The sequence below is a fragment of the Ochotona princeps genome, chromosome 9 (genome assembly GCF_030435755.1).
Source record: "Ochotona princeps isolate mOchPri1 chromosome 9, mOchPri1.hap1, whole genome shotgun sequence".
In the NCBI taxonomy this organism is placed as follows: Eukaryota; Metazoa; Chordata; class Mammalia; order Lagomorpha; family Ochotonidae; genus Ochotona; species Ochotona princeps.
This window is the reverse complement of record NC_080840.1, coordinates 69,610,679-69,619,601: the sequence shown is the minus strand read 5'-3', so window position 1 is coordinate 69,619,601 and position 8,923 is coordinate 69,610,679.

Below are 8,923 nucleotides of genomic sequence, written 5' to 3'. Positions count from 1 at the left end.
CCTAGACAAGGTGAGCCATACCAGATGTGGTTGCAGCACCCAAACAGCACACGTGAGAATCGGGGGGTAGGAGACAAAGCTGGCAGGGGAATGTGGGCTCCCGTGATAGACAACCACTCTCACTGGAGAGCATGAGTTGTGATGAGGGCAGCCCAGTCCAGGCAGGGCTGCAACACCTGTGGGCCTCATGTGAGTCTGACTGGGAAAGGGCCAGATTGGGCTGACTGTTCCAACTGGTGGAAGCAAAAATTAGAGTGGGTGAGGGTTGGTTGGGTTTTGCCACATCATCCGATGGCAGAGGCTGGCACTGGGGGCCAATTCTATTAAGTTAAATGCCAGAACCACCTGGAAAGTGTATAATCCGGAAACTGGAGTGGCCTAGTAGGGAGATAGTGGGCACCTCCCTCATGGGTAACCACTTCCACTGGAGAGCATGAAAACCAGGACAGGGGTAGGCATGGCTAGACAGAATGGCATCTGCCAGTGTGTGTGGGCTGAATAGTAGGTTGGTTGGGTTGAAGTAGGCTTCAATGCCCATTGACAAGCACTAGAGTTAAATGAGATGTTGGACAGACTGAACAAGCCTGCGGTACATACTGGCATGCATGGGAACCAGGGTAGAGAGCAGGCCTGATGGGGGTCATAGGGAGTCACCCCAACTAGGCTGCAGTTCCCACTGGTTTGCGTGAGGACCGAGTATGAAGTGGGTAGGATTGAGCTGGACTACAACACTTGTTGGTTCACGTGGAAGACAGGGCTGGAAATAGAACTGACCCAGCAATAGCAACAACCTGCATGTGCGTAAGCTGATTGGGGCGACAGACTGTGCCAGACCTTGTGCTGGCAAATTCACACAAGAACCAGGTTTGGGATCATATCAGATGAAGTTTCTTTGGAGATCCCTCCAATTGAACTGCTGACCTCAGAACCCCAACCATGAAGAGACTATGTCAGCCAGTGGATTCTGAATAGGTTTCATCATGATTGGAACAGCAAGATTGGCAGCAATTCAGAACTGATGAACTATCAAAACTGCTTGAGCAGGACCCTCGGAGTGTGCCTCACATGGGGGACCTGGGATGGGTGGGAGGCTGGGTGGGGCTTTCCCTTTGTTTCTCCCCTGACTCCAGATACAGGGAAAAAATGATATTAGTGTGGAAACAATGGTCTTATCTACTTTCCTGTAGCCCTTGACCCTTTGTACCCTAATCAACTAAGTAAGATCATTTAAAAAATTACTTACATTTTAAAAACACTTTAAAAATAACCATAATATGTCCTGCTTGGTAAAAATTGGGAAGCAGTAGACATGTACCTCCTGAATATTGCTCATTCCCAGAAAAAAAAAATCACCAACCTCCTTATTTATAATGAAAGACTGAGAGATGAAGCCTAGATTTGAGGCAAGGTTTTTGCCTTCAGACACACACTTATCCCTAGGGCAGTACGATTATGATTAGTAATCATAATAGAGTTTGATTAGTTGTTTCATCTTGTACAAATGTTTTTAAATGTATTTTTTTTTGAATTTTCAATTATGTGGTAAAATTTTGTATAGGCTGGAATTTCCCCCCAAACTCCCAACCCTCGACAGATTTTTCCCCATTTTATACAATAGTGTAGTCCTTCATAAGCAATCATAGTTTTATCAGTCTCTTATTTAAGTGTACCCCGACACTGTTGGTACAGTCAATGTCAGACAGTTCAGCATCCCATCGTCTACACATGTCCAACAGTTTCATTGGGAATCCATCTTTCATCTGGAAGCAGGGATACATGTTTCATTATACCATCTTGTACATAATTAATAAAGACAGGAGGCTTAGAGAGAGTAATCTGGAAATCAAAGCTTTTATGGAACACCACAGCAACTTCAGCCTTTAAATATCAAACAGCTGAAATCCACTTGCAGTTAAAGCCCTTTGAGCTGTCAGACATTACTTCAAGGTGAGTCCTGCAGGAAGAACTCCTGGATCTTGGCTTTGAACAAAGAGGGCAGTTATGCTGTAAAATGGCTAGGTACACACCGCAGGAAAAGTTTGAAATATGACACAAGGCTTTTGACCAAGAAAAGCATTTAATTCTTGGCTTACAGATCCAAAAGAAAACAGATTTGTTTTGAGAGAGCACTAGAAAGCAAACCATGCGTGTTTTGAGCATGTGTTTTAAGTTTAATACCAAAGATTGTTCCAAATTGTTATTTCTTTGTATGGTAACTATTATAAGCTAGTTATGTAAGTTTAAAAACTTACAATTTTCTAATGAATTAGTTTAGTGGGGTTAAAAAATCTTTTATTTTGCTATAATATAAACAAACACCCCATAAAGTGAAAATTTCAGATCTTTTGACCATTTTTTCCTATTTATACCATCTCAATTTGGAGTGACAACAAATTAGGAACCAATAAACAAACAAACAAAAATGTGCAGGGACCTGTGCAATAGCTCATCTGACTAATCCGCCACCTTCCAATGCCAGCATCCCATGGATGCTGCTTTGTGTCCCAGCTGCTCCATTTCCCATCCAGCTCCCTGCTTGTGGCCTGGAAAAGCAGTCAAGGATGGCCCACAGCCTTGGAATCCTGCACAGATATGGGAGACCTCGGAAAATTTCCTGGCTCCTGGCTTTAGGTCAGCTCAGTTGCAGACATTTGGAAAGTGAAACAGTGCATGGAAGATCTTTCACTCATTCTCTCTGTAAATCTGCCTTTTAATACAAATATTTTTTTTAAAGAATCAAGAAAAAATTCTTATCACAGAGAGAGCAAGTTGGCAGAATAGGATAAGGACATGTTCAAATGCATAGAGAAGGATTAGCAGAGGAGAAGCGAAGAGGGTTTGATCTAGCGTGCTAAAAGTAGACACACAATGTCAGAGAGTCACTTAGTCCTGGTGCAAATGAGAAATTAGCAACACTGAAGTGAACAGATGGACAAATCGAGTGCTACTGGTGGACAAGTGGGAAAGGGGAACACCAGGAATTCAGAAGATGAATCAAGATAAAGAATCATGGATCCCACTGACTTTAATTTGATAAGAGCCAAATCAGAGCAGTGAAGATCCCATGGTGGGAGCAGGCGCCATGGATAACAGTGAGCTGGCACATGCCAGGTCTAGGAAGAAGCCACTTGAAGCTTGGTGCATTTTGCTGGCCTCACCAGGAAAATAATACCAATTTGGCATCCCATGAGTCCCATCCGGAATAGATCTGGATTACTCTTAGAACTAGCTGCTAGTACATTCCAATAAGAAAATCTATGCAACGCCAGTAAGGCATGGGATCCATCAACAGCCCTCGAACAAGTATGAAAACACAGCTCTCCTGAACTTAGAGTCATTCTGTAACCTTGGGTGGGAGAACATCCTAGCTCCTTAGAATTCCTAAAATGCATGTCCTTTACTTTTGAGGTTTTTTTTCCTAAATAACTTAATGCCCATCAATATGCTTCGTGTTACACAGAACAGAGATTTTCTTTTGCGTTTTCTCTAGGCAACAGATTTCCAACAATCTTTTTCCAGGGAACACAAACTAGAAAACTGAAAGCAGCTTGGGATTTAGGAGCTTAAATGGTTTGAAATCACACCTTTTTTTTTCAGGTTCTCCCTGCACCTCTTTACTCCCAGTTTAGAAATAAGCTGGGATCTGGGGCCATCAGCTGGCTCAGCCCCTGCCTGTGTCTGGGCTTCCTATATAGATGTTGGTTTGAATTCTAGCTACTCCATTTATCATCCAGCTCCCTACTAATGTGTCCAGGAAAATAGCAGAATATGGCATAAATGCCTGGGCCTGTATCCCTACACGGAAGACTCAGAGGAAGCTCCTGGTTATTGATTCTTTGGTTCAGCTGTTGCAGCCATTTGGGAACCCAGTAGATGGAAATTCATTCTCTCTCTCTCTCTCTCTCTCTCTCTCTCTCTCTCTCTCTCTCTCTCTCTCTCTCTCTCTCCTCCCTCCTTCTCTCATCCTGTCTTTGAAATAAAAATAAATCTTTAGAGAATTTTTAAAAATAAAAAATAATCAAGAACTTATCATGCTTAAAGCTGCTGGAATTCCTTTTCTGAACAGATTGCTGGTTGTCATCACTGTTAGTCTGGATCTTATTTCTCAGGTCTTCTGTTTCACTTCATTCGCTGTGTCCACTTTCCAACTTCCTGTACATCATTACTATTTGTCTTCTGTTATCACTGTGTTTGTATGTTTAATCCATCAACATTCCAACATACATTATTTCAGATTCTAGTTGATGGGTTCCCTCCTGTTGATGGTTTGCAACCTGCAAACTACCCTTTTCAAACTATTTTGAGACACTCCATATTAATTTGTACAATCACATTGCTTTTACTGAATACTTATAAACTATCTCAAGGTATAAGCCCAACATACTTCTTGCTGCTAGTCACATAAATTGCATTCTTAGTCCTTCTTTGCTTTTCTGATTCAAATGCTTATTTCTAGATGCAGCTGCCACCCGAATGCTACACATTGGGGGCTAAAGAAATAATGCCGCCCCACCCCACATCAATTCTCTCTTTTTATCTAACAGATATTCTTATTTCATTAGAAAAACACCTTTATCCATACGAGCTTGCACTTTATAAAAGATACATCACATTTTCAGGGAGTTGATACAGCTGCGTCTGACATGCTTGAAAATAGGCTTGTCCTCCATCGGCAACACATCCAGCCACTGCAGGCATTTGGAGAGCTTTAAAGCACAGGTAAAATGGTCCAGGCCCAGCTAACCTGGAAACCATGGAGTCTTTCTATTCATGCATTTATTGCTGTGTGAAAAGGAAATATTGTTGTTGTCAAACACTGATTTGCATTTTGTTGTAATCACTAGCAGCTTATAGCATACTAGTTATTAAGATTAATTTAGAACAGAATTAATGCATGGAAATAAACTGTATAAGCTGTTGAGATTAATTGCTTACAAATTCTATCTTCAGATATGTCAGTTGAGATGGGGATTCGTTCTCCATAGTGGTCATATCCAAATTAATTATATTTATGTCAATAAACTTCTATCTTATGTAATTATCGCTTATTTGATTCTTCAATGAATAAATTGTCATCTTCTGGGAAATATTTGATTCAAGTGTGATGAATATAATTTTGGAGTTTACTGATTTAAAAGTTTCCAAAATCCATGTCCCAAACTATTACTCTATAACTCCATGTTCATGTTTTTTAAGAGATCCATTTAATATGTAATAAAATGTAACATGTAAAGAATATTTAATCATCGATCCTGGATATCTTAATGAAACATCGAAGTTTTAAGTTCAGAAGTTCACTCTTGTTCTCTTTCAGTTTTGTTTTTTTCTAATCCTCATAATTCATATTTGTAAAATTTCATTGAGGTTTTGCATATCATGGTTATTTTATTTCAATTTGGTAGTCTTTCATTTAACCTTGCTTTTTTGTTTTCAACCTATTGTAGTTCCTTAATCTCTCACTCCTTTTGTTTTCAAGTTTTATTCTCCTCATAGATGCTCTGAAGAATCTCCATAAATTCTTTATCCTGAATCAATCAAATTTCCTTTTCTTTGCACTTATCCCCAAACTGCTGTGTGTAAACCAGTGACTTCTACACAGAGACGGTTAGTCACTACCACTCAGCAAGCCCTTCATTCTTTCCTTTCTTGTCCAATATCATTACATTGCCTTTAATCTAAGAAACTTGCCTAAGCGTCCATATTCTTCAATGCACAACAAGCAAATCATAGTACTGAACATAAACTTGTGCTTCATGATCCAAAGTCAAAGGTCAAAGGTACGCACTTTTAAGTCATTTTTTTAAAGTATAATTCACTTGGTTTCTTACTTCCTCCAGACAATTGCACTAAAACTGTAACATTTCAGTTTTTTCTTAAAAAGATACTTCTTATAGCCCTGTTTTGCAGTGGTGAAAAGCGGAATTTGACTTTGGGTCATGATTGGTCTTACTTTGGGAAATGCATCATGCAACATTTCTCATATGTAAAATTTAAATCAATAATCAAAATCCGGGAGCCAGGGGATGCAAGATTTCAAGTAACTAATAACCAAGGGATATTAAGCAAGAGGCTGCAGACTCAGTTATTCTTAATCTTAACTGTTCAAATTTGTCTTCATGACTACTAAGGAAAAGTATGGACCTATAGTCATATAAAACTACATTTTAAGTGCATTATTGAAACAATTTGATTAACTACATATTATCTTGATTTCCTTCTAACATTTATCACTGTTGATCAGGTTCTTTAAAAGTTTCTCCTCAAATCAAACTACTTATTTTTTTATTTTAATTTATTATTTATTTAAAAAATGTGGGAGAGAGAGAGAAAATCCTGCCTTCTGTTTCAGTCCCCAAAGCACTAGGCACTAGGCCAGAACAAACTCAGGATTTCAGCAGCAGATCAGACATGTGGGTGGTAAACACTTAAGCCATTACCCAGGACCTCCTAAGGTTTGCAGTAACAGAAAAATATCATGTGGAACTGAGCTAGGACTCAAACCAAGGCACCCTAACATGGAATGCTTAAAGCCCCAAGTGGACTCTTAACAGCTACCACAACAAAACCCTATTACTTTATGATGAATTTTGAGCATTTACTGATAAACTATGATAAATTGACTCCTGGAATTAGAAATTCTCAAGTAAAAAGTTGAAAAGTATAGAAGCTTTTAAGTTAAAATGGATAGAAAAGAAAAACAGAAAAGCAATGATTCTGTTGGTCTTCATATTTTGTAGATCTTGTGGGATGTATGTCTGTTTCAACTGTTGAAACATCCCAAATATTTCAGAATGGTCTTGGTTTTGGCATTAAAATTTTCTGTCCTAGGAAATACAGCAACCGTAGACAGGGTTAGGGTTAGTGTTACGCCCATTGTTTTTTAAAATATGCTTCTTTATTTTTATTGGAGAGTCAGATATACAGAGAGAAGGAGAGACAGAGAGGAAGATCTTCCATCGATAATTCATTTCCAAATTGGCCACCATAGCTGGATCTGTGCCAAATTGAAGCCAGGAGCTTCTTTGGGGTCTCCCACATGAGTGCAAAGTCCCAAGGCTTTAGGCCATCATTGACTGCTTTCCCAGGCCACAAATAGGAAGCTGGATGGGAATTGGGGCTGCTGGGATTAGAACTAGCACCCATATAGGATCCCAGAGCGTGCAAGATGAGGTCTTTAGCAGCTAGACTACCGCACAGGGCCCAGGCCTAATTTCTTGACAGTATTTCATTTCTTTCAAATGGGAAGCCCATGTTAGTTGGACATGGTGTTGCTTTTGTTTATTCTTTGATATCATTGCCTGTATATGTTGTATTCCATATAATACATCTCAAAGTAGTATTTTTACCTCCAGATCTTAGCTAGAAATAGCTTTAAGAGGTTCTCAGATATGTGACTCGTTGAAAATGTCAGTGTCTTGGAGCTAAGAAGTGAGGAAAGAGATAGAAACACTATCACACTACCAGGCTAAGAACTTTTAAAGGAAAAGCCCGCTTTGCGAGTAAATACACATTTGTAAAACACCAATTAGTAAGAGTATGTAAGAATTGAAAGAGACTCTAAGGGGCAAATATTTAGACTTCTTAAGTCCAGTCTATTTGCATGTCACTCTAAGATGGACAGAGATCTTCTGATCTTTATTGCCTTCCTGAAATCTACTTAAACTTCAAAGTACAACTTTAAGGCTGCCAAATTGTGAGTGCCTACTTCGATATGTTGCTGGAAATTGAGTATCAATTTACTTTCTTCCTAGGTTCAAAATTCGATAATGTACTTCAAAGGTTTTCTTTAAAGTCATTTCACTCCCTTTTAAGTTCAAAAGACTACTGTGCTTCCTCTGTATAAAAATTTTATAATCAGAAAATCCACTTACCACAAATAGCAAATAAGTGCAAGACAGAAAAAACAGTTAACAATTCCAAATAGGAAGAAATTAAGGCATTAATTTTTCCTATTATCACATTTTTGTAAAAAAAATGCTAAAATTATCCCTACTTCAGCACTAAGTCTACACAGATTTTCTTATCTCAATGAATAGACTATCTTCCTTCACTTAGAATACACAGAGACAATTTATTTGTGAATATTTTCACAAATTGATCCTTTCCATGGATACAGGAAAAGTAGCAAGAAAGACTTGTAGGGAACCGATGGATGAGAGAACAAGCACGGAATCCTGAGAAGCTCTGTAAACAAGGATGTTGAAAAGGTACCAAAGAGGAATACGGGGACATTTAAAGACTCTTCCAAATTGGATCTTGGATCTAACAAAGAACAAACATTAAAACTATTGAAATGAAAATAACCAAAGAAATGACAAGGTAAGGGAGGAGTATCAGGATCAAACATAAGAACCTGTGAAAACATCAGTGAACGGACAATGTGTTATGCATTTCACCACAAAGACCCATTCTGCCAAGAAGGAAAAGAACTGCAGAAATAATGCAAAATCAACGTGTTTTTTTTAATGTTTTAGTGTTGGTTTCGGTGTTATCATTAGGAATAAGTGAAAAATTCTTCTTTGTTTAACTTCTGTTCATTTGGCTACCAGAGTAGACAGGGCACTTGTCTTTATTTCCCCCTTGCTTCCGTGAATGCTCATTCCTACTGCCCTGTGATAGCACCTCCTCAGCTTTCCTGTTTCTGTTTTGCACAGAGCAGAATACACAGTCCATTCTTCTCTCTACCCACATCCTCTTTAGCAAAGTGCTTTACGAGTCATGACTTTCAGGATCATCTGCAAAGTAGTCATGTTCCAAAGTAAGATTATCACTATCTCTTTTTTTTTTTAAAGATTTATTCATTTTATTACAAAGTCAGATATACAGAGAGGAGGAGAGACAGAGAGGAAGATCTTCCGTCCGATGATTCACTCCCCAAGTGAGCCGCAACGGGCCGATGCGCGCCGATCCGAAGCCGGGAACC